This window comes from Aythya marila (genome assembly GCF_965140915.1).
Source record: "Aythya marila genome assembly, chromosome: 1".
Lineage (NCBI taxonomy): Eukaryota > Metazoa > Chordata > Aves > Anseriformes > Anatidae > Aythya > Aythya marila.
Genome location: NC_139042.1, coordinates 157,628,305 through 157,656,076, shown reverse-complemented (window position 1 = coordinate 157,656,076; position 27,772 = coordinate 157,628,305). Strand labels below are relative to the sequence as shown.

General features: G+C 36.6%; 1 long non-coding RNA gene across 2 annotated transcripts in view; it reads right to left on the bottom strand.

Annotated features, from left to right (window-relative positions):
• Positions 1 to 5,432: 5,432 nt before the first annotated feature.
• The window catches only part of LOC309873837, a 72,231-nt gene continuing 49,891 nt past the window's right edge, over positions 5,433 to 27,772 (bottom strand). For both annotated transcript variants that reach the window (XR_014316744.1, XR_014316745.1), the window contains exon 3: positions 5,433 to 6,312. This is a non-coding gene — a long non-coding RNA (uncharacterized lncRNA). The remainder of the gene's footprint in view (positions 6,313 to 27,772) is intronic.

Here is a 27,772-nt window from a genome sequence, read left to right as displayed (position 1 = left end):
CTGGAGGACATTCCATTTGGTTTGCTGTGATGAAAATATTTGGCCTAAGGATACTGTCCTTTTCCACATAAGATTCAGAAATTTAAATGATAACCTTTAGCCTCATCCTTTCCTCTTTGCAATGAAACTAGATTTCTTTCATCTTCCCAAACTCCTTAGGAGCATACATGCATTGTCACAAACCTCTGTTCTATGGGCCTTTTGCCCTCAGGAGTCCTGCTATAGGTCTACTGGACCATATCCTGTTTGAGACATAAGAGTTTCCTCTTCTCTGTTCTTTCCCTGTCTCTGCTCTCTCTTGACCTCCAAGTAGCTGTCCTCATCTTTGGTCTTGCTGCAAAAGTGTTTTCACCTTCATCCACCAGTGATCTCCTCCTATTCTTATATAATACATTTAAATATCTAGATATTAAATATCTATAATACATTTAAAAATCAGAGGTGTAAATAGCTGTAAAAAAACCAGCTATTTATATCTTTCCCTTGCATGTGAAGGAACATATATGCCTCATTGAATATTTAGAGTATGCCATGTGGCCATTTGAGATGACTGCTAATAGTTCATTCAAAACTATGTATCCGTCATCCAAACTGATTCTAACCATACCATGGATGGCGCAATAGAAAAAGTAATCTCAATATTTTACCGAGTGATATTTTAGTCCTCAACATGTTTTTAAAGTCATTCAAAGAGACAGGAAGTAGGAATGGACAAGGAGTATAGTCTTTAGGGTGACCGCATTGACACTGTACAAACAGGGCAGCACAAGCCACTTGTGGCTGGTTTATTTTGTAAAACATAGTAGACAAATATGATGCTACTGTCAAGGATTTAGAAGTCTGCAGCCTTCCTATTCATCCTAACTATTCACCTGACAATAGTAGCATGATTCTCACACTGGCAGCATCTGCCATCTCTCTCAACGATTTTTTGTTTGTTTGTTTGTTTGTTTTTTTTCATGTCACTTCCATGAGCCACTTTGATTTGCATGACAATGAAACACAGGAGAAATCAAGGCCTTGCACTTCAGCTAAGTGTATCACATAGTGAATTTCTGAGCTCATAACAGTCCTGCAAGAAGGAAACAAGGAAAGCTCAGTGCTGGATTCTTTCTTCAGTGCATAAGCTGATCCAGCACATTTTCCTGATCACATAGTGGAGAAGTGGCAGTTCCTTATTTATGTTGCAACAGCATCTGGTACTGCAATATATATTGTAGTTAATGGCAGACTTCTTGAATAATACATTACAGAATGCTGCATATAGATTCTGTGTGCTATCCAATGCTTTCTGTCTAACTGTTGAAATCAAAGGGGGATAAATAAGATGACTGTGTTGTTTTAATTTGAAGATTAAAGAAATTATTTATAGATAAATTCAATCCACGTACCTTTAATAGGGTAAGATACGGTGAAGAGAAGTTAAAAGTCCTTTGTGTCTTTCAGTGCATCACTATGTTTAAAAAGGGGTATTATTTATATGGAATGGTTACATCTATGCTGTTATTAGATGCATGGAGGGCAGGATTTAAGAGATTGACTTAAGTAATAGGAGTAATAATCTGAGCTCTAAACGAATGTGACTAATCTTCTAAAACCCCACTAAAGAATATTGCTTTCCAAAATGTGTTTTCAAAAAATCATCTAATTTGCTTCTGTATAGACCAGCCAAGTCATGAAAATATCATATAGCATTTTAGTCCCTGGTAGGCTGGTTATGCAGATAATCTTATGGATAGCTATCAGCTTGAGCACATGAAGTCCTACCCAAAACAATACATAATACAACTATTTGGTGTCCTGTTGAGAAAGGCTGTTTGCAATGGTGAGTAATATCTATGTGACTAATATTTACAAAAGCTATCCAAAATGAAATACTCACTTATAGTTAATGGTAAAATGTTGCCTCAAAAAATCAGAGTTTTCAATGAAAGTTATGAAGAATATATCATTTTATATGTTAAATTCACAGTTGTTAAGACTAATAGCTGAACATGTGACCTACTTGAAGGTCAGAAAATTTAGAAAAAAATTCCCAAAAATGAAGATAAAACTAAGGGGAATTTGGGGTCAAAGGTGTTTAACTGAGATTGATAATGTTGATAATTCATTTTATTTAAAAGGCTTATTAAAGTAAAGAAGATAACAGCAGGACTTTTAATCTGATTAGAGAAAGAATCTTGTTAAGAATCTTGTCTGATTACTCTGAAGTTAGAAACATAAGAGTTAAAACATTGGCTGGAAATATTGATAAAATGTAGAGCTTAGTGATATGGTTTAGTGGAAGACTTGTTAGTGTTAGGTCAAAGGTTGGACTAGGTAATCTTGGAGGTCTCTTCCAACCTAGATGATTCTGTGATTCTGGGATTATTTCCTTAAAGTTCATGTGATTCATTTAGAAAGAAATTTCTTTCAGAACTATATATATATTAATATTAACTAATACTAATATTAATCATTAAATGTATTTAATATTCAAATTTATTTAAAATATTAAAATGATAACAATAATAATATATTGTTATTAAATATTTATTACTTAATTTAATATATATTAAAATTAAACGTTTATCTTACCTCCCTTGCAAATACATTATCTTTTTCTCTAAGCATATTGACTAGATCTGTCAATGAAATTAGGCTCAGAGAGTGGAAGAAAATGCTTCTCCTTGAAACTGAGAGCAGTGAGCTGCCTGAAGTGGAAGACAGAATTAAACCTTGATTTCTTACTTCTCTTGTGAGCATTTTAATCGCATAAAAATAAATTATTTCCTGATATTTTAGTTCTGGAGAAAATAAGATGGTAAAAATAAATTTAAGAGAGAAAGAGAGAAAGAGAGAAAGAGAGAAAGAGAGAAAGAGAGAGAGAGAGAGAGAAAGGAAGGAAGGAAGGAAGGAAGGAAGGAGGGAAGGAAGGAAGGAAGGAAGGAAGGAAGGAAGGAAGGAAGGAAGGAAGGAAGGAAGGAAGGAAGGAAGGAAGGAAGGAAGGAAATTGCTATACTCATTTTGAGAAGAATCTCGGATTAACAAAGCACATTAATTTTGTGCACCTAATAGGTTGACCCATAACTGTGTTCCTTCTGATCAGTTTTTGGAAACCCATTTCAGAAGACATTTGGTCAGCTGCCTTCATCAAGACCATACAGTATATTCACAACATAATATTCTTAAATATGTCTTGGGAATTCTCAGTTCAAACTTAGAGAGTGCACCTATTTAGCTGCTTTCATGGCTGGGTTGCTGCTGAGCATTTCAGATGGTATTTTGTGATCTGGGCACCTATGACCTTTAGGTAAGCTACCCCATGATTTTGCTACTTCCTGAAATGCTAAATTCCTGAAATAGTGTGTCAATACACTGGGTAATTTTAAAACATACTAGCCAAGCTTCACATTTTACAACATGGATAATAAACTTGATGGGACAGGGATGAATGTATCATCCATTTGAGAAGAACCAGGAGGGAAGAACCCATCTCTAGCTGTGAGAGAAAAGCCAAACAGTCTATGTTTGGGGATTCCTTTGGCACACTTTCTTAACGGGACTGTGAATCAGATTAATACCAGACAGGCTAAGCTATATTTTTGCCAGATCCTGTGGGGAATTCTCAGAATCTTAAGGTGCCTTGTTTTGTAATAAATGAGTTTAATGAATGTATTTATGAAGTGAAGGACCTGAATTTTTGTTGATATAATTTGGCACAGCTCCACTGATTTCAAAAGGATATAGCTGATTTACACCAGGTGGGACTGTGGACCAATAAACAATGCTACAAATATGAGACTATCTTAAACAAAACAGTCTTGAGTCCACAACTAGAAAAGCCATTATCCCTATTATTTCTTTGAAACTCCTGCACTCAGGACTTCCATAATATTTTGAAAGCCTACAGTATGCCTAAGGCCTTCCTGATATTTCCTGAGAGGAATAGTTCACATAGTTAAGCTCACAAGGAACAGAGAAGCTGGGAATTGAAATGAGGAATGCCTGTATTTTAGGCTCAACCCAGCGCTAGGAACTAGCACAGATGAGTGGAGGTTGTGTCAGCTATCCAACAGACCAGAAGACCTAAGTCACAACATCTTACTTCTGGCTGAGACTATCTAGACCTTATACCTACAGAAGGGATATGCTGCTAGGCTTCAGCTTTAAAGAGCTGGATGAGATTTGGCTACTGGGTTGTATTCTGTAGGAATATAACTTTGTTTTCTCAGAGACTGGTACATAGGCATGCCATGCTTCCAAAAGAGTATTAGTCCTGAGTTATACTAGTGCAGCGATGATAACCTTTCTCATTCTCATCACATGATAAAGCATAGATCTTGTGTTATACTATGCTGTCAAGGAGGCCATATTTCCAATAGCAGTATTTTGACAAATCTATGTTTGCTTTTGCTGGCTATCTAGGTGAAAATATTAAATTAAGAAATCCATCTCCTCACTTTCAGCAGCCATGAGACAATGAAAAAGAATATCAGAGGGAGACATTTACCTGCCAGATTCTCCATTGGCCCACTAGCTTCTGGTCAGTAATCCTTCCAACAGAAAGGTTGGAAAACAGTGTATGGGATGTCATAGCAGGCTGAGACTGCACTTGCAGTCTTGGCAATCTGTAAGCAATTCTGATTATATTTTGGAAGGGCAGTATTGTTTGAAGGACATTGTGAGCATTTCTGAAGAATGCATTTTTTCTGTTCTTTCTGGCCCTGAAAGTGAATATAAAGTAAATCCCATCTTTTTCCTATAAAACCTTGGAACATTTTTAATGTATGATGGGTTCCAGAAGTCAGAGCGACAGTATATAAATGTATATATTACTGCACTGAACAGCAGCACTGAAGGACTGTACATAGAAGTTAGTTTCATACAAGTCTCTCTACATTCTTTCTCTAGTTAATGGAATGAGATTAACTACTCCAGAAGGCAATTCAGAACAACATCTTAGAGTTTCTGAATTGTCATCTCAAAGAACTTCATTCTATTAACTTCCTATTCTTTCTAAGAACCTCCCTATTTACTACAGGCAAATTCCACAATAAATAAATAAATAGTCTTTAGGTCTGATCACCTTCTTCCTTGAAAAATTCCATCCATTGTGAAAGTAGATGTGACCCTAGTCAGCTCTTTTAGGAAACGAAAGTTCAGCCTACTAATCTATTCTTCTAGAATTGATGCCAGTGATATAGTCTTCCTTCCTCCCTTCCTTCTTTTCTTCCTTCCTTCCTTCTTTCCCTCCTTCCTTCTCTCCTTCCTTCCCTCCTTCCTTCCTTCCCTCCTTCCTTCCTTCCTTCCTTCCTTCCTTCCTTCCTTCCTTCCTTCCTTCCTTCCTTCCTTCCTTCCTTCCTTCCTTCCTTCCTTCCTCCCTCTTTCCTTCTGTTTCCTTCCTTCCCTCTTTCCTTTCTTCCATCCTTCCCTCTTTCCAACTTTCCATCTTCCCTCCACCCTCCCTACCTTTTCTTGTATCTTTATGAAACTTTGCCCAAACTTGCATAAACATCCTGTAGCTTATTATCCTGCAGATAATCAGGGGCAGAATTTGAAACTCTACCAAATATACCGACTTACTTTTACTGACACATAGTCAACCAAACAAGTATCACAACTTCGCAGCCCATAACTGTCATAATTAAAATCGATTTTATAGTGAAATAATTTTTGTTGAAAGATGCTGATTGACTGGAGCCAAAATATTTATATTACTCAGTTCTGGAAGAGAGCTGATGACTAGTCCAGCTATAATGTATCAGGCTTGTAACTGCCCTATAAGGACTATAGCAGCTCAGCATATAACTATGAAACTGTATGGATTCTATCAGCTCCTGCATTAGGTCATGTGCTCTCTCTGCTTTTTCAAGAAATCAAAAGTGATAATTGGATCTGCTCCACTTTCATGACTAACTTTCACATACACAAAATAAAAAAGCTTCATTAACTAGTGACAAGGCCAGTCCATCAGTCTGAAGGAAACCCAGCTTCAAGCTCCACCTCTAAATTAGACTGAGCAGGGAATTAAACTTGGCCATGACACAGTTCATATGAATGGTTTAGATATTCAGTGGTTTCCATTCTTGCAGAGGTCTGAGAAATTTCAGAAACATCAGTTTCAACTATACAGAATACAACCAAATTCCGTCAAGACACATTTAAACATGACATAGCCAGACTTCCACCAAGCAACTTAAAATTGTAGGCTCTGGTGTTCCAAAATCTCTACTGCACTTTCTTTTATGCAAACCAGGATCAGATGTCCTTCTGTCCTTGGGATTCAGGACTGTCTTCCAGTCTTTACTTCTACCTCCAAAGTAGGTGAGTCTGGAAGGAAAGAGAAGATTGGGTAAATTGTTTAACATTACTCACATTTCTAAATTGTTACAATAGAAAATTGCTGCCAACTAGACCCTGAGTTAATAAACAACTTTTACATCTTTATATTTTTTTCTTGTATTTTCACTTTATAACAAAATCATTTGGGGAAATAAACAAAAAAAAAAAATATCATTATGGAGTAATGGTGTTCACCTTATAAAAGCTATGCAAAATGCTATGGCTAGTAATCAGTACAATCAGCATATCTCAGAACAACTGTGTTAAAGCAAGTGGTATGTCCCTTTATGATATAACAATAATGTTTCTTTAAAGATTTTCAAGTTTCTGAAATTTCTACCTTATAACAATAACAACAAAATATATATAGCAAGCTGGATATGTTTATCACTTTTATTGTACTTTTATCTTACAAATATTTAATTAAATGATATTTATCAAAAACCCTCAGGAGTAGAGTGTTTCAGAGAAGTTCACATTTGGTGCTACTCTTGAAAATATATTACAGGCATAGAGAACTGTTGGTTCTTATGAACTGGTGCAAAGGAAAATACATTTACAGTGCAACCCCAGGATTATATTCATAAAAGCTGTACATGATGAAAGTTGGAAGTAAACACACAATTCAAAAACCTCCAATTTTCTTTTCAGTTGGTGCCCAATTCCCCCCCCAAAAAAATAGGGGGAAACTTCACAAGAAACCTTAAGTGCACCTTCTGGATATGACCAGAAATGATGCGTTTCACCTTCTGTTGGACATCTGCCCAACATATAAGCCCAGTCAAAAATCAGAGACCAGCTATTTGTCTTCTCCCTTGTGTGTCCTGTAGGCAGGGGCACTGCACCCTAATAGATGAAAGGGAAGAAAGTACACAGGGTAACTTCACTGTTTTTCAGGATGCAAGAGATTAGAAGTCTGCAGCTTTCTGTTACATGTCATTCATTATTTTCCAGAAAGATCCCAGGCAAGCAACTCTCAAGCCCTTTTTAGCCGAGCATCACATGAGAAATCAGGTGTTATTCTGCACTCCATCTGCTATCATGCCAAAGTGGCTCCCTCTGCTTTCCTCTGCCTTGCCCAGGGCTGCTTCCTACTCCTCTTCCTCACAGCTCCATTAATTTAATGTAAATGAAGATTTACATTTCGTTCCCCAGAACTTTCAGAACATTCATCTCTGAGAGAACTCATTTGCTTAGATTGTGTCTGCCATCTTGGGTGTTTATTACACTGTGTTTATTACATGTTCAGGACTTAGGTTTCTCATTCTCCTCCATTTAAACTGTTCCACTTTACCTAATATATATATATTTTCTTATTTATTCTCTAGTTAAATGAATATTACCCTGCAAAGTTGAAAATCTTCCTCATATATATTTGAGAAAATCACAGCCAAGATTACTTCCTAACAATGGTGAGAAACCAAGGCATGCTGCCACTTCTTATGTAGTAATGGGACAGTTGTTTCTGTTACTCTACCCCTCTTGTGTTCTGTGACTATGAGCGCCCATGCCACATAGACACCACAGGCAAGAGACAAATTCTTCTGACCAATGGTTCATGCCCTTACTACCTGGAGCTTTGTGCAGTCTCTTTTACTGTTATGTGATTTTTTGGCTAAGAATCCTGATTGCAAGGTATCCTGGTTATCACAGATACTGTCAAATAAAATTCCTACCTATTTCTATTTTCAAGAAACAGAATATAGGGATTGATCAAAAATATCACTTAAAAATGATTTAAAAAAAAAAAAAAAAAAAGAGAGAGAAAGAAAGATGTAAAAGAACAGAAAAATAAGGAATGATATGTTATGGAGCTGTTTACGTTAGTGTTCATGGTTACTCACAAGTTGAAGGAGGTCTAGAAGGCTGTGCTTCTGACCCTGTGACTGCAGTGTCATGGCAAAGTCACTAACACTATTCCTAACTTTTGCTGCAAATTGAATTATTGCAAAATTGTATTGGATTTGGGAATATAACTAAGGCATAAGACTCATCTCCACAACAAGTAATTTTGCTTTCTGATGGAAACAGAAAGGTAATCATCTCTATTGGGACTCCAAGTATAATGAATACGTAGTAAACACATTATTGTTTAATTATTCCCATGTGGGTTTTTAAGTAGAAGAGTGGTACATAGACTGCTTTGTAAGCAGTGTTCTTTTATTGCTTCGGTGAAGTTGTTCTATGAAATTTATGTTAAATATTATTTTGTCAGTTCTTATTACACACTAAAGAAGTTAAAGTTCAATCATTAATACCTTTTTTTTTTTTAGGAAAAAGATTTAATTAAAAGATATTCACTAGAGACCTATATGATATAATTAGCAATAAGACAATGAAGCTTATGTCATATTGGCTTAATTAAATATTTCGCCAGTATTTTTTTTTTTTTTACAAAAATAAATATTAATAAAAAATTAATAGGCTGTGAAGGGTTTCAGTGTGAAATTATAAAATCAAAATCTTGATGGAATATGGGTCCTCTGTTTAACAGACAACATTTTTTTTTTTTTATTACTGAGAGATTTATTAGAATGGCAAAAACTCATAAAAGAAGGTTCTTCAAGACAGGAGAACCAGGTTTGAACTTATGGCCACTAAAAATACATCTTTAATTCCCTTTTTTATGCTAAAAAAATAAATTTCTAAAACCCAGTCTTGTTCATACATGTTCATCATTTTCCACCAATAAAATTATTATATCTTTTTCATTACTAGATTTTTGTTTGGTTTTGTTCAGTTTTAGATGTTTTACAGCACATGGGGTTTGAATCAAGTCAAAAATATGAACTTAATTTGCAATTTTTTGGTTGAGCAGTCCCAGCTGACCTATTCGGAAATCTAAGTCCTTATCGAGTGAATAATTAACTGTTCCTAAATTGTGTTAAAAGCAACCGGTATTATAAAGTCAAAAGTCAGGTATTTGATAAACTACCTTGAAGTTAAAAATATTATAAAATTATGTGCTTGTTCAGCATTACTATTTGTTAGCTGGAGCCCAGTCAGTTGAGAAAGTTTCACATGAAGGTTGTCCTTGTTTACCTAGAAACATATTTTAAGTAACTGAATCAGAGCTCTGAGATCAAGTATCACAAATCTGTCATTAGACATTACATCCTACTGTGTATATAAACCCTTCCAGATAGTAGATTATACTTTATACTTAGAGAACTATTTCCTCTTTCAATCTTCAAAATAAGCGTGTGCTGAGTACTTCACAATAAGCTCTCAGGAGAGGAGAAAAAAAAAAAAAAAAAAAAAAGACCTGCAATATTATTGCACAACACAAATTCAATCAGTGAGTGAGAATGCACAATATTTACAACCATTTTTTTCCAACACAACTTTTTCTCAATAGAGTAGTGGGAAAGAGAATTATAAAATATTTACAGTGTAGTTCTCTTTGCTTATTCCTCACCTTTATGTAAGTCTTCTTCCTCAGCCAAAGATAAAATTGGCTATGCCAAACATTTTTCAAACCTTTGCTTAATATCTTCCAGCTATGCAAAATTAACAAGCTCAGATGAACTTTCTTTCACCCCTATTTTTTTAATTTAGTTTTTCTTAGTGCTTAGTCTTACTGGAGTTTACATTTATTTTATTTATTATTTTTTTTTTTACTGCTTCCTTCTATGTATTTGAAGAACATTATATCTTCTTTTAGCCTTCTTTCCCCTGAATTAAATACACAAATTTCTTTCAACAGTTCTGTGTAGACCATTTTTCTAGACCTCCCATCATAGAGCACCAGATAGAACAGACCTACCTTGTGCAGTTTGTGGAGGAGACTTCTATTTATTTGTTACTGTGTAGCTTTATATATATATATAAATACATATATCAATGCACCAAATTTACTTCATCTCATTATTTACTATAACTGTGGATTCTGCTCAGTAGTATTCATGCATTCTCCCTCAAGCTATATTTGTACAGCCCAAAACTTCTATATGAAGATAGATTTTTGCATTCATCCTATTGAATTGCAGTGTTTTTCTCAGACCATTTCTTTTATTTTTCAAACTTTTAAAAAAATCTAAAATTGTCTTAAAGGATCATATGCATTCACATCATATGAAGTCACTATCAGACGCATCAAACACTCATAGGTACAAGAGAGATTCACATAGAAACCTACTTTATTTAGCTCCTAGTCTGACAGTGAAACAAGAATGACTATTCCTCTGGATGTATGCTTCCAGTCAGTTGTGCAACTGCTTCAACCAGCCATGATTTCCTTGGCTTCCTCATGACAGCACCTTCTAAGCAGTGCTGAACAAGACAGATAAGATCTACCAATTAGAAATTATTAGGTGATTTTTTCTTCATTTCAACAGGTTTGGCTGTTTTCTTTGGAACTGAAATTAAATGGAGTAAACTGGAGACCACTAGTTCCTTGTTCTTATTAGATACACTTTGATGACCCTGCTTGGCCTTCAAAGCATTTGCAATTTATCCAGCTATTCTATAATCCATTCTTTCTTTATTGAAACAGTGTAAGCAATTTTTTTTTTCTCTGCTGCATCTATAATAATTGTCTGACTAAAAGTGATTTTATTTATTTATTTATTTATTTATCTGTGTATTTATTTATTTATTTATTTTTTGGGTGGAGAGGCAGGAGCAAAAAGGACATTAAGAACATGGCAAAATCAAGATAAGTTTCTGTCCTGCCTCAGGAACCATGTTTTTTCTCTGAGTCAATTTTATCCTTTAATGCTCTTGTTAGTTTTATTTCATTTTCAGCCTTGAACTTTCTGACTCACTCCTTTTTTGTTTGAGATATCTTTTTATATTCATCTTTAGTAATATCAGTTAGCATACGCTTTCTCTGCTTTCCCTTCCAAGATAGGCTTTCAGTGTATGTGTGACAACTGCTTCATCCTCATAGCATATAAATGTAAATTTTGTGTTTTGTCTGGGCTGTCTGGGCAACAGAGAGAGAGAGAAGCTCCCTGAGCTGGCTACCGTACTGTTTGTGCCACTTCTTTCAGAAAGGAAGAGGGAAGAAAAGTTCTTTCCCTAAGAGCAGCTGATCATATTCATGTGCATAGAAACCTTTGTACAGCACTGTGGGGCAATCAGACAAGGACAGAGAGCAGAATGGGAGCAGGGGGCCTGTGTGAAGCAAGAAGTAGGTCCAAAGTTAAAACTGAAGCAAAAGGAAAGAGAAGACCCAGAAGGAACTGTGTGGAACTATCATAGGAACTCCAGTTCCTATGATAGCCCTGATTTAGAGTAGCATGCTTCATCCTCTTCTTCTTCCTTTTCCTTCTTAGTAAGTTTATTTCCTTACTAAACAAGCTGACTTTTGCATCCACTGTTTCACCTTGCATATAGAGGCAACTGATACCGGTATATCTTGGTTCTCTGGCCCAGCTGCAAGGCCTGTTGCAGGAGTTGGAGTAGCAGCAGGACCTGAAATGAAGGTTAGATTCAGTGGCATTTTCTTCCTCTTGAAGGTGCTGAATAGTATTGGATAGAATTTGGTAGGCACAGACCGGCACAGTGCAGTGAGCAGTAAAACTAAGGCAGTGCCAGGATCAAGACACACCTTTTTAAAACATTCTATCAGCTTTTTAGGATTCTGCATCTGTGCAGGGGCAAATTCCAAAACCATCAGAGGTGACAACCACTGTAAATACCTGCCCATATCCTCCCACACTCCTTAGCCATTCATTCTTCTTCCTACTTTCATAGCCACTCTGTCTCAGGGTGAATCTCTGGGTAGTATTTTTAAATATTTGTCTAAACATAGACAAACTGGAAACACATGCAAGAGACATAACAATAGGATCATGTCAGTTTGAACATCCCAAGAATACTAAAAAATTTCAAAAAATATTTTAACTCACATGGTGTAAATTGTGTACTTGTTATAACAGTTTTCATACCAAGGTTCCTGAAGTGCAAAAATGATGGCCATACTAAGTACAAATACTGGATTATGTTCATGTTTGGTATGAGTACACGCTATATACAAATTGTCAAAACCATAAACAGACTTAGGCTAGCCACCAGAGGTGATAACAACAACAACTACTACAACAAAGTAATTTAGAAAAACAGTCTTGAAAGCAAATAAAACAACATTTTACGTGAAAAAAAAAAAATCAACATTGCAAACAACAACTATTAAACTAATATAATGTTTATTACAAATCCTGTTTTAACACATTCTGGTCAGATCTGTTATTATCTCAATCCTTCAAACCCCATGTTGGACTCCAAAAGGACTGTTGTGGTTTAACCTGGCAGGCAGCTAAGCACCACAAAGCTGTTTCCTCACTCTGCTCATCCCAGTGAGATGGGGAAGAGAATAATTTAAAAAACCAAAACAACAACAACCAAAAAAAATTGTGGATTGAAACAAAGGAGACAAAGACAGTTTAATAGGACAGAAAATGAAAGAAAAATAATAAAAATGATAATAATATATATATATACCTATAAAGCAAGTGATGAAAAATGCAATTTCTCACAACTCACCAAACGATCCCCAGCCCCTATATGAGCAGCAACACCCCAATTTTATTGTTCAACATGACAAAATATGGTATGGAATACCCCTTTGGCCAACATGGGTCAGCTGTCCACTCTGTCCAGCTGTCAACTGTCCACAGGTTCTGTCCACTACCAGCTCCTTCTGCACCCACAGCCTCCTTGCTGGCAGGGTGGTATGAGAAGCTGAAAAGATCTTGGCTTAGTGTAAGCACTGCTCTGCAACAACTAAAACATGGGTTTGTTATCAGCATGATTGTTATTCTAAATCCAAAATACAGCACTATACCAACTACTAGGAAGAAAATTAATTTTATCCCATCTGAAAACAGTACATTAATGAAGAGTCTAAAGCTATTATTTATTTAGAAAAATTAAATATGACTCATTATACTAATATTGAGGGTCTCAAACCCTTAGATTTTGATTCAATTGGGTATTTTTATCCTGAAATCTAGAAAATTGTGTTTTCATTCTGTTTAATTTAGCCAAAAGTTGAAAGGACAAAGTCTATATAAAACATGCAAACATTGACTGACTGTTGATTAAGTGATTTTTAAAGAAATCTATATATTGATTTTTGCTGTAAAACATCACTAGGAAAAAAATAAGTATCAGGTAAGAAGTAGTTAATTTTGGCCACTGTAGCAGCAAACAGTGCTAAATAATGTTCAAAGTGGAATTCTACTATCTTCTGGGATTTATTTATTTATTTAATTATTTATGGTTTAAGGATGCATGGAAAAATCTGCAAGAAGGTTCTCAATTTTATTAGACTATGCAAGAAAAGAATCTATAACTTAAATTTGCATACGCATTTCAGCCAATTTATTACCCGTAACACAATTTAAGATTTACCAATAATTCTTCACGTTCATTCTTAATAGTACTTTGTAGTGTTAAATATATCAGCTTTGAAACTATGATGATATGGGGATCATGTAATAAAGAAATATATTTTTTAATTAATCCATCAAAAGAATCTGCTTAACACACTCTCATCATAGTAATTGCTTAAGAACCAGACATTATAGCATCTAAGAACTTTAAAAAGCTCAGTGTATTCAAATTGATATTATATGTGTTTTTGCATATCACTTTTATCTCCATATTTATTTCCAACAAGGTAAAAATAATAGAAAAAGAGCACAGTATAGAATAAAAGATCAACAAGTAAATAGTGGAAATGCAAAATTAACGTGTTAATTTTGTACATGCTAATGTTCATGCTAATATGCTAATATTTTCTAGCATCTAGTTATCTTTCTCTGCAGCAGATCCTAATATGTCATATAAATCATCTGATTGATAGATTTTTTTTCATGTGGGCCTGACTTTGATGGATATCTCTCACATTATCGCCAAGGTGACATCTGTTAATAAAATTCCTTTGATCATGAACTCGTCATATGTATACTCTTAGATCCATATAAGTTGTGCCAGAAACCCGTCCCTTTCATTAAAGAAATAAATAAAAAGAAAATGATTGGAAAGCATATTAAAGCTAGGTTATTATGCATAACTCCATTGATGCCAGGAGAGGCTGAAGGTATTTAGCAGCATTTGAACCAAGACCTGGCAAAATCTAGACAACTGTTGATGAGATTAAAGTGTGGGTTTTCCAGCATCAAGAACTGATTTGATTTACTGTGAGGTTTATTACTTGAAGTAATCGTCAATACTGGTATCATCAGGAGTTAGCATATGTCAATACAAACCACTCTTCATATGAGCTGCTGCACACAATAAGTTTTTTATTTTTTTGTTTGATTGATTGATTTGTTTTGTTTTGTTTTTTATCAGCAATGTTCATCATGACTGTATTTATGCCATTACACATTCCCATGCTAAAGTAAAAACTATAGGGTGATGCTGTGCTTTCTCTTAGACTTTTTCCAAAGTAGAGCTGAAAGTAAACTAAAGGATGCATTTTGATCCATTCAGTTAGGTATGGAAAAGTAACTGTTCTTTCTTATTCAGTGGCTATGGAAAGGTAGCTTTACAGAAGCACTAATCAAACAGAAACTGAAGTTTCTCTTTCCCAATCTCAAGCTTTTGAAATATCTGCCTACTGTTTGAGTAAACTCAATGGATTACGTCTGCTCCCACATAGTACATCTCTAGAGTAAATGTAAAATCCTGCTTAACCTGTAAGATCTTGCTGCTGGCTGCGAAATTACCCAGTGAGATACAAACTGTTGTGAATTTTATTACTCCTTGTAGCTAGATTATTTGACTTTTTCTATACCTGAAAGGTGTAATGTTTATCACATTCATATTAAAAAATTATGGTTAAGAAAAATATTTGCAGAAGATGCCACACATAACATCCTGTTTTCTTAGGAAGTCTTCCACATAGAACCAATAAAACTCCCAAAACACTAACTTCTCTCACCAATAGAATGAAGCTTTGTTAGGAAGGCAGGAAAACTAGATAACTGAGTTATGCAAAAGGTGAAATTAGTGACTAATTTGAGGAGATACCTTTGTAATATCTGATAGCAAAATAAAATATTTCCTATAAAAATATATATTGCATATGTCAAAGGGGATGGGAAAGCTAAGAAAACTACGACAAAGATCCTTTGTTAAACCCACTGAGTTGTAAGCATGTAGGTACAAGTTAAAGTTTCTACTTCAGAAGTCATATATTTAGTAGGAATTAACATTGTTTTCATGATAGCCTGACTAAAGCATGCTCAGTATTGTTGAGAAAACTGAGGTAAGAAAGCATTTATCTTTCCTATATTTTATATCTACAAAAACAGAGAGATTTATGCTACTTAAAGAGTAATATTTTATTTAAAATATTTTACAGATTCTGACAATCTCCTTTAACACTCATATGTCTTTGTAAGATTAATCCTGTAATTTTAAGATGAGGTTTACTTAAGAGGAGGTCTACAAGTGATCGAGCTAACACTGTTCTACATAGGCCCTATTTAGAGGAGTATCAAACAGTATTTCTGGAGATATATACTGGAGATAATGATGGGAACCTAGCTAATGACCCTAAGGATAAAGGGCATAAACCCAGAAAATATACTTGAGTGAAAAATACCATTTTTAGCCATCTCAATGACCTGTTTTTGACCATCACACAGTCTTGTGTTGCTCAAAATGAAATAAAAAAACATGCTAATTCAAAGATATTTCCCCTAGTCTGTTTCTCTGTTCTTGTTGAAACTTTGTTTGTATCCTTTTACATTGTCCTTTTTCTCACAAAAGGTGGCTATTTAAATAAAAATACAACAGCTTACTTTAAGACCATGACTACCTATACACATACGTTTTTCTTGTCTCTTTTAACATTAAAAGGTCAATTATCTTCATTCAGCACAGTGAGGCCAGCCTGGGATCACATGTGCAAAACTGCTTTCTCAGTCCCCTTTAAATTCCTCTTCAAAATTCTCCTTCGCATTGATGCCCACATCACCACTGATTTGTCACTGTCAAACATCTGTGCTCCCGTGTTTACAAGCACTACCTTCAGAAGTTGCCAATTATTTTTTTCTGTATTTTGACTGCATCAGTTGAAAAATGATTGATGTCCTCTACTTGGACTTCTGTAAGGCTTTTGACATGTTCCTACACAACATCCTGATCTCCAAATTGGAGAGAGATGGATTTGAAGGGTGGACCATTCAGTGGATAAGGAATTGGCTTGAAGGTCACACCCAGAGAGTGGTGGTCAATGGCTCTATGTCCAGGTTGAGGCCGGTGACAAGTGGTGCCCCTCAGGGGTTTGTCCTGGGACTGGTACTGCTTAATATGTTTATCAATGACATAGACAGTGGGATCAAGTACACCCACAGCAAGTTTGCAGATAGTAGTAAGCTGAGCGGTGCAATTGATACAACAGAAGGAAGGGATGCTATCTAAAGAGACCTAGACAACCTTGAGAAGTGGGCCCACATGAACCTAATGAGGTTCAAGTCTAAGTGCAAGGTGCTACACCTGGGCTGGGGCAATCCCAGACATGAGTACAGACTGGGAGAAGAAGTCATTGAGGGCAGCCCTGCAGAGAAGGGCTTGGGGTACTGGTGGATGAAAAGCTTGATGTGATCTGGCAGTGTGTGCTTGCAGCCTGGAAGACCTACTGCCTCCTGGACTGCATTAGCAGAGGAATGGCCAGAAGGCCAAGAGAGGTGATTGTCCCACTCTGCTCTGCCCCTGTGAGGCCCCACTTGAAGTACTGTGTCCACTCTGCTCTGCCCTTGTGAGGCCCCACTTGAAGTACTGTGTCCAGGTCTGGGGCCCCCAGCACAAGAAGGATGTGGACCAGTCGAAGCGAGTCCAGAGGAGAGCCACAAAAGTGGTCAGAGGACTGGAACCCTTCTATGAGGAGAGGCTGAGAGAGATGGGGATGTTCAGCCTGAAGGAGAAGGCTCTGGGGTGACCTCACTGCAGCTTTTCAATACCTAAAGTGGGCTTACAAAAAAAGATGGAGAGCAACTTTTTGCTCAGTCAGATAATGACAGAACAAGTGGGGATGGTTTTAAACTAAAAGAGGGGAGATTTAAATTAGAGGTTAGGGGGAAATTCTTCACTCAGAGGGTGGCGAGACACTGGAACAGGTTGCCCAGAGAAGCTGTGGATGCCCCATTCCTGAATGTGTTCAAGACCAGGTTGGATGGTCTCTGGACAACCAGATATAGTGGGTGGCATCACTGCCCATGGTGAGGGGCTTGGAACTAGATGATCTTGAAGGTCTCCTCCAATCTGAGCCATTCTATGATTCTAGGATTTATAGAGTATTTAAAATGTCAGTATTGATCTTTCCGAGTTTATCAGCCATACATTATGAAAATCATCAGAAAACTTTCCAGGTCTACTTGCAGAAGTCTGGAGAAATGTCAGAATTTGAAAGGATTTGAGGATCTGAGCAGGATGATCGTGTGTGGCTGAGAGAAGACCACCTAAGATTGATGTATTACAATATCCAACAGACAAAACAGCAATGGCTGGAGAGGTTAGTGATGAATAAAGATTAGTCCAACAGAGAGATTTCCTTTTGGCCTATTATTTCCATTATTTGTGTGCTATTATCTAAGACAGTGAGTGTCATGATTTATACCCAGCAGTAGAGCTGCATACAACCACACCTATCAATATCAAATACATTAGTTAATTTTAGTTAAAATATTTCAAAATTAAAAACAATTGCAAGGAAAACAATTATGTTCATGCAATCAAAATGTCCATTTCCTTAGAATTCCTTTGAATAGTTTTGATTTGATAATTATTAGAAAATAAAAGTAACAGAAAGAAGTGACAGCAACTTATTCACAGGGTAATTTATAGTCTTGTGGTTACATTTATGGTCATGTTTTGCTCCAGATGGATTTTGTCACGAGTGAGGACTCAGAAGTTAAACAAGGAAAGTACACTTAACATTTAACAGTATTTAGTTGTGTCTGTGTATCTGACCCATGGCATTTGCCTTTCCAGGCACTGAAATTTTATGGATTAGATACTCATAAAGTGTGTGTTTTTGGTTTTTTTTTTCTTACTTTGTTTGCTTATGATGTCAATCAATTTATTCCTTCAAAAAGACAGTTTTGATATATTAGTGCCATGTGACTTTCATAAAATACTGAAGTTTTGCCATGAAAGTGAATTAGGTTGGGCAGAGACTGATGCTGATGTGTCCAAGCAGTTTTGAATTAAATCCCACTGCCATGGAACACCTGTTTGCACTTGACTGTGTCAGGTTGCCAGAAGTGCAATCAAACTAATCGTAGCACTAGAAATCAATGTCAGACCCCTTAAGATGTTGTAAGCAGCTGATTTTTCCTAATTGCTAAGAAATGCAAAATACACATTCTAGTAATACCCCAAAAATATATTTGGGGAGAGGCAATTAATAATAATAATAAAATAATAATTCTCCCTTTGCTTGCCATCTCCTAAGGCTCAGCACTATTCAGTTTTACACATCTTCCAACTGTTATTTGCCCAAGATCAGGTTCACAGGTATCTTCTGTTCACACTAATATTTATTTATTTTCTACCACAAATAAAACTGATAGTTATGCAGATTTATCTAAAAATAATAATAATAAACTGAGAAATGGTTATTCAGATTCATCTATTTTACCCTCATAAAGACTTTGATAATATCATAAATGCAAGTATTTAAAGGATTTTACTGCTTTCTGAACTTTCTTAAGCTGAAATACACAGGAGAGTTTTTACATCATTTTGATCAGATTTATCTGCAGCATGGAGTGCTGAAGCCTTTATAGAAAAAAATCTCCTGTTTTGGAATACTTGGTACCATTTTCTGACTGAATTGGGGGTTTGGCTTTCTTCAGGAAAAGAGTGGTACTGCCTCCCCAAGGGTCATTTCCTTAAATTCTGTACATTATAAAGACAGAAGCTCAGTGAAAATTTAACAGGGCAGCCAAAAGGAGAAAAGAAGAGGCGAAGGTCTCCAACCTGTAAAAGTGAAAGTATAGGGAAAACATTTGGTGAGAAGTAAATAAATAAAGAAATAATGTTCTATGGAGAAGTAAATTCTGCCAAGAGCTTCTTTTGTTTTTGTGGCAGGCAGGACAAAAACCTGAAAGGCAAGGTTTAATAGAAATCTGTAGGTTCATTGAAACTGAGGCCATATTGATGTGGCAGGATGGCTAAGGCTCATCTTTAACAGTAACAAGGATGGCAGCCATTTCTGGTAACTTGAGCCATAGCAAAGGGCCAACCTGGAAAAGTTTTCAGGAGTTCAGGAGAGAGAAAGAAAAAGAGAGGAAATATGAACATTAAGACCACAAAAAAAAAACAGAAAAAAAATGGGGGGGGGGGGGGGGGGGGGAGGGAGAGGGAGGAAGGGGAGGGCAGAAAAAGGAAAAGGAAAAAGAATTTGCAATACAAGTAAAACTTTTCTCTTTTCACATCAACATTCTGTATCTTATGCTTCCAGAGATAGGATATTTAATAATAGCTTTTTTTTTATTTATTTATTTTTAATAATAGCTTTTTTTTGTAGAGCTTAGGGAAATGGTTTAGTGGGGACTGTTAGCGTTAGGTCAGAGGTTGGACTTGATGATCTTGAGGTCTCTTCCAACCTAGAAAATTCTGTGATTCTGTGATTCTGTGATTTTATGTCCCAAAAGATTTACTTTTAGATCTTCTGTGCTCCTGAAAGCTGTTATATAAATAGTGTGAGAATAAGTTATCTTTCTTTCAGTAGAGCAGGGGTTCAGTAAATCTTAGTTCATATGTAGCTCTTAAGAATACCATCCAGGCTTTATACACCCTAAGATCTGTATTCTGACTTTTACAGTGAAGCTTCATATTTCTAAATGTTACTGTTATGCATAAATACAGATCTACTTTACTAAATAAGTCCACTTAGTAGTAATAACATGGCCTGCATTGCCATGTTATTTCCATAGTAAAATATTTGAGAATTCTTTTTGAAGTTATAAATTTTGAGTACTTTGTACAAAGGAAAATGTGGACTTTTAGAGGGAGAATTTACTGCGAGAATTAGCTCAGTAGGATAATTTGCAGCTGATATATGTCTGATGTTTAAAAACAAACAAAGAAACAAAACCCAGCAACAATATTATACCTTACTTTTTGAAAAATACACATACATCTCTGCTTCGGGCAGACCACTGTTTTTTGTTTTTCTTTTTTTTTGTCAAAAAGATTTAGACCTTTACTGTAAGCGTGTCATTTGTTATTCAGAGTTTTCTTTGACCACTCTGGTTATTCTCATTCTCTAAACACAACAGCTTCTCTATATAAACACTAAACTGTACATATAATTTATGACTGCTTGCAGACTTGGAATTTACTGGATTTAAGAAAGAGAAGAATAAAGACTGTTGTCATCAGTGTGGATCAAAGCATTTCTTTGTTAGTAGGAAGTGTGCAAAGAGCACTCCCAGTGACAAAAGTGTGTCTTCAGAGTAAATAAGCCCTGTAGAGATTTAAAATTGGAGTAGTATTCAGAGGTGATGAAAAAAAGGATATGGCAGAAATAAAAACTGATAAGCTGTTTTAACTTTTTCAGTATAGACTATATTAAAGTAGGAGAAATTCTTGCTGTTTTACTTTGTAGCATTTTCATGCTGATAGCTGTACTTGTTTTCCTGTTTCCTGAATATACTGTCCATGTTGCCAACAGATCCTTGATATCCAAAATAAACTAAAGATGAGATATTTCTGCATTAGGTTTTGCTCAAGTAAGAGACATGTATGAATATACTAAAGTAATATATACAGCAAGTATTGAAGTTTCATTTATTTCAACAGGATTTTTATCTGGACCTCAGTGAAATGGTTTAATATCTATTTCTGATTTTTTGTATGCAGTATATTTCAATACAAAGTAACCAGTGGACTCTTTAATATACCACAGATATGCAGGTGTTGTGCAAACAGGTAAATACACACTTCTAAAAGACTAGTTGTGTAATGCAAACCATAATACAGTTGGGTTGTGCCATCGATGATGGATGTTGTAAAGGTTCGCAGCTCCAAGCTCATGGCTGCATGTCCCACCTATATCCTTCCCCCTTCTTATGGGAAAGAATCCGAATATTCACTATTCCCCCCATTTTCCCAGAAAAGAAACCTAGGGTGCACTTCTTCCCTGATACACATGAACTGAATAAGCAGAGCTGCCTGATATGATCTGAGGTATATCTGTCCTAGAAAGTACAGTTCTGTGCAATCATAACATTATTTGAGTTAGTGTCAAAAATAGAACTCAGGCCTCCTGTTGCTACTGGCTGAAGTCATACTATTTATTAGCTTTTTTTCATGTATAGAAATCAGGGAAAACATGGTGTCTTACAATATTATTGCTTACTTTTTCACCTATTCCTTGAGAAGTAAAAAAGAAAAATTAAAAAAAAAAAAAAAAAGAAAAATTCCCTGCTTATTTTCCTAGATATTTCATCACAGGCTAGATTCTTAAAAAGTGTTTACTTTTAGTAATTCTGATTTCCTCCATGCAAAGGAAATTGCTGGCCAACAAAAAGAATTCACGTAAGTGAGCAAACTGGGCAAAAACAAAGTTCTCTCTCTCTCTCAAAGGTTGCTGATGACCCTAAAACCAGCCTGGAAAGCCACACCCACTTCCACTCTGAACTCCATGACAATAATTCTGTTTGGATTCAAACATCTTACTCTTTACCATGTGGGAAAGAGAGGAAAATCCACTCTGTTTCATCCAATAGCTCAGTGAAAAGTGCTTCATCAATGAAGAGATGAGACCTACTTTTAAATTCTCACTCTCCCTGATTTACAAGTTATTTCACTGTTGCTCTTAATGCTATCACATTCCTGGCAGATACTATAAGCACAGCAGTAAGGGCTCATTTCTCTCTCTTCTTACTATTATCCAGTTTCTTATACAAAATAGAACAAGCCTCAATGGGAGAAATTCAATCCATTGTACCAAAGTTTACTTTCGTGTAATATGGAATTTAGGCAGAATACAGATTTAAAATTATATCTTTAATTACTAAGTAATACCCAAACAAAACATATGGAGTAAACTCTCTTCCTGTACATGACCCAGCCTCAACAGAGGCTGTAGCCTCAACAGAATCACACAACTGACTACCAATAACATATTGTAATTTCATAAATGTGAACAAGTTAGAAGTTATACAAATGCAGATACAAAGTCACATGCACAGATTTTTGTATAATTAGATTACAGTATCTATATATTCTTTTACTATTCATCTGACACTCTTACTAGTACCTGGGATTGTTCCTCCTCAGGTTTTGTAATTCTTATAGAACTTCATGAGGTTCCTGTCAGCCCATTTGTCCAGTCTGTCTAGGTCCTTCTGGATAGCAAAAGGAGTCTCTGGTCTATCAGCTTCTCCTCACAGTTTTGAGCCATCTGCAAACTTGGTGAGGATACACCCTACCCCATCAACCAGATCATTAACAAAGATGTTAACCAGGACTGGACCCAGTACTGACCCCTGGGGTACTCTGCTCATTACTGGTCTCTGGCTAGACTTTGTGCCACTGATCGCCACTCTCTAGGCCTGTCCATTCATCCAGTTTTCAATCTGTCTGCTCATCCAGCCCATATTTGAACAACTTCTCTGTGAGGATTCTGTTGGAGACAATGTTAAAGGCCTTACTGAAGTCCAGTTAGACTATATCCACTGCTCTCCTCCCATCTACCAGGCCAGTCATTTTGTCTTCTATGGGGAAAGCAATTAACCTTGAATGGTGATCACACGGTGCAATGCAAATTTTAAAAGCTGAACATAGCTAATAGGAAGACCAGAGCTGCCTCTGTAGTGCGCAGGCAGCTCCAGTCAGTGTTTGCGAAATTGTAATAAACACCACCTAAGTGCATTTCTTCAGGTGCTTCAAATCACAGTGATTTCCTGCACAGGAGCAGCAAGTATGCAAGAATTGCCTAATTATCATTGAAACAAAATATGTTTCTGTTTGTTTCATTTGATCTGGGAGCTTACTACTGAGGTATGGGTATAATTGTGAAGCAAGAGGCTTATGGGATCAGGCCCTTGATGTTAGAGGTGAGATTCAAATTTAAGAATCCCACTATATTACGTTTATTATCTCAGCCAATTGCTGGTGCTACTTGCTGCAACTGAAGTTCTCTGACCATGTTATATAAAGAGACTTGGGGACTGTAGATGCTGCAGTATATACTAAAGTTTGCATACAGATATTTAAGGAAGACACAAACCACTGAAGTCTCCCTGTCACTACTGCCTAGAGGACTAATTTTGATGGCATTTTCTAAAAAATCTATAGCTATATTCTCAAAAGAATAACTGAAAATCACAACAATATCATTAAAGTTCTTGCAGATTTTGTCTCCTCAGGGAAGAAAAATAAAAACAAAAAACTTACAGTATGCTCTCTTTATACTTATGCAAACCCCACGGATGTCTATGTTTTATAATATGCAGATATTTTTAGCCAATCCAGCAGCTGTGTCTCACTGCACAAAGTAGCTCTATGCAGGCTTCCACTTGCATGAAACCTCTAAGAAATCTATTTGAATCATTGCAAGTGTTAATATTTACATTCACAATCTCATTTGCCTTCAGGGTTTTGGACTTGCTAGTCCTAAGATGTAGGATATATAAAGATGACACGTTAGCACCTGAAAATAATTCCACAAAGCAAAAATATTATTTGTAAAGTTGCTTGTTAGAGGATATGCTTAAGTACTGCAAGACAGAACTATATGAAGAAATTTAAGCTAAATAAAAACACATTGTCACAAAGAGGAAATGAATAGTCATACTAATGTGGTGATCTGTCTTTGATGTAATGTGTCATTTCTCAGACAAGATAATTTCCTTGAATGAAATTCCTGGAGATGTGTGCATCTCTCTAGCACTGCCCGAATGAGACTGATCAGCACTAGCTGGATATCTCTGTGATGTCCAATTTGCTGAGTACACTGGCACATAGGCCGAAATTTGTGGGTTTGGTCCACTGATTGACTTTTCATGGTCTATGACAATTCACAGCTCAAAGCACAAACTGTAATTATGCAACCCTGAAATTAAGAATTTGATAGCCCTTATTTCACAGAGAGAATGAGGATGCCAGAGGTCTTCTGTGACAAAGTTTCTGGAATCATTTCTGAACTGCCCTGAGTATATGATGAACACTAAAGTCATATATTTTTGAGAAACTTAGAACTCTGCAGATTAATTTGAGAGCTTCTATCAGGGAAATAAGATATGATTAATATGGCAAGCTGAAAAGCTAAGTGAAAAGATTATCTCCTTTAATTGATCTAGCTGCATTTGACTGGAGGAAGAATCAGTTGTTAGACATCTCAGATTGGATGACAAATACTAATCCTTTGCAAATGGTTGGTCTATCATGGAGATAGTTCAAATAAGAGACTTCCTCTAAAGGTTTTTTACTGAGCTATTCAGATATCTAGGGAGGGTAAACCTGGCCTGGACTGACTTCAATAATGAATTTTTACATGAGGCTTGTGGTATGATTTTGGAATCACTGCAGTTTTCTTTCTTAACTAAGAGTACATGAATGCAAAGCCAGGTAATTTACAACAGCTTTTAAACCCCAAATTTGCATAGCGATATGGCTTAGTCACATTTCTTCTTAACAGTCATGTAAAGGACTTAAAAAACACACATAATATGTACTAGCCCTAAAAAATTGCAATGACTGAGGTGTGGGTAAAGAGGGTCACACAACAAAATCTAGGGCTAGGGAGAAGTTCATTCATCCTATCTAACCAAGGAGCTAAATGAGAAAAGATGTTTTGGCCTGGAATCCTGCCTTGGGGGTGGGGAGGAGAAGAAGTTATGTTTTAGGAAATAGTTTTGGCTAGTACGTAACTTGACAAATGTAAGGTTCTGTGTCTATGATTCCCAGAAGGTAAAATAAAGAAGTTTTGAGCAGCCAAGAAAGGAAAAGTGTCCTCTCTTCAGCTCACTTTCTCTAATATCTTTCTTTGTGATAAGAAATTAAGGGCATCAGTTTCTACCTTTTCAGCCTTCTAGATTCTCATTTACCCCCGCATAATTTGAAGAGCATTCACAATTTACTTATAAAGGACTAACTTAACTATAAGAGCTAGGGAAAACACCATTGTAATTAAAGCCATAGATGTATTGCTGACTTTTATTAGTAGGAAGATGTCCGTCTAGCTCTGAGAAATATTTATTTGAGGGTTGCTTGTCTGAATTTAAAACCAAGTCTGATGTGGTTCAAATTCACTTTGTTTTGGAGCAAATCTCTGATTTATTTAAAAGGTTGTAAAAGCTAATTTACACATATGAGAACTGACACATATACCTGCAACCATTTTTAAGCACCTAAATAAGTGCACAGAGCTGGGCTTGTTCAGCCTGGAGAAAAGTAGGCTCAGGGACGACCTTATTGCTCTCTATAGGTACCTTAAAGGAGGCTGTTGTGAGGTGGAGGTTGGTCTGTTCTCCCATGTGCCTGGTGACAGGACGAGGGGGAATGGGCTAAAGTTGCACCAGGGGAGTTTTAGGTTGGATGTTAGGAAGAACTTCTTCACTGAAAGGGTTGTTAGACATTGGAACGGGCTGCCCAGGGAAGTGGTGGAGTCACCATTCCTGGAGGTCTTTAAAAGACATTTAGATGTAGAGCTTAGGGATATGGTTTAGTGGAGGACTGTTAGTGTTAGGTCAGAGGTTGGACTCGATGATCTTGAGGTCTCTTCCAACCTAGAAATTCTGTGATTCTGTGATATAATTTCACCTCAAACAAAATACCAGTTCCTTCTTCAACAAAACATGTAAATTCTACTGTTTCATCTGTTCACTTTTTATTTCTTTATTTAAAGGCTAAGAGTCATCAAAATTCCATCAGATACAAAACATTTCCATAAATCATCATCCACATAGAGGACTAGAGGAGAACAGTGGCTTAATCTCTTCCATTATTCTTAAAAGGACTGTGGATAAAATACTTACATCTTTTCTTGCTGGTGTGGTGGTTTTACTCAGCTGGACAGCTGAACTCCACCAGAGCTGCTCTCTCACTCCTCTTCCTAAGAGGAAAATGGGGAGAAAATACAATGGAAAAGGCTCGGGTGTTCAGATAAGGACAGGAAAATCACTTATGAATTATCGCCATGAGCAAAGCAGAATCAACATAGGGAGATTAGTGAAATTTATTACCTATTTCTAACAAGATAGAGAAGTGAGAAACAAAGAAAAACTAAAAATACCTTCCTCCCATCCATCCTCATCCACCTCCTCCCCCTGAATGGCACAGGGGAATGGGGGTTACAGTCAGTCCCTAATACTTTGTCTCTGCCGCTCCTCCATGGTCACTCTCTACCCCTGCTCCACATGGGGTCCCTCTCACGGGATGTCATCCTTCCTGAACTGATCCTGCAGGGGCTTTCCACAGGCAGCAGCTCTTCAAGAACTGCTCCCACATGAGTATACGTACCACAGGGTCCATCTGTCAGGAGCAAACTGCTCCAGCACGGGTCCCCCATGGGCAGCAGCTCCCCCCAATCTCCCTGCTCCTGCGTGGGATCCTCTCCAGGGGCTGCAGCTCCGGCCTGAGGCCTGCTCCTGTGGGGGCTCTCCATGGGCAGCAGCCTCCTCCAGGCCACATCCACCTGCTCCACTGGGGGCTCCTCCACGGGCTGCAGTGTGGAGATCTGCTTCATGTGGAACCCATGGGTTGCAGGGGGACAGCCTGCTCCACCAGGGGCCTCTCCACAGGCTGCAGGGGAACTGCTGCTCCAGTGCCTGGAGCACTTCCAGGGAGGGGAGGAGAGGAATTATTAGAACACAAACAGATTTCACCTTTCTTTATGGACAGTTGAATAATGTTTTAAATTTAAAATATATTCAGAATAAAAAAAAATCGTGTTTTCACAGACCTAACCAAAGTTTCTCTCAGGCTAACTTAATTGACAAATATAAATAGGAATCAGCTGCAAGTAATATTTGTACTGAGAACAAATAGAAAATTTTGTTCTTCACTTGTATTAATGCCAACAATCTGCACTTCAGAATACAGGAAAGCTTATAAATGTTCAAGTTTCCATTTTTGTCTGTCAGTCTAGCAGCATAATGATTTAGAGAAGGAATGTTCAATAGTTCTGCAAAATACTCTGATAGTATCTATCCATATTGTTATGTAGGAAAGAAATGTTTGATTGAATAGCATAACAATTCAATATATCAGATGGAAAATCCTTTTTTTTTTTTTTTTTTTTTTTTTTTTTTTTTATGATACCTCTTAAGAAACTCAAACTTCTTTCAGTTCTAACACTTTCCATTGACCAGTTCTGTTAGCACATCATTGAACTGTGATACACTTTTGTTATCAAACAGAGGCTTATTAAAGGTCTGCTGCATGTCTTTTTCAACTGACAGAAGATCCCAGCAGGATCAAGTCAAGTGTCTAATTTTGTTTTAAATAAAGGATTCAAAAAGCAGTTCTCCAT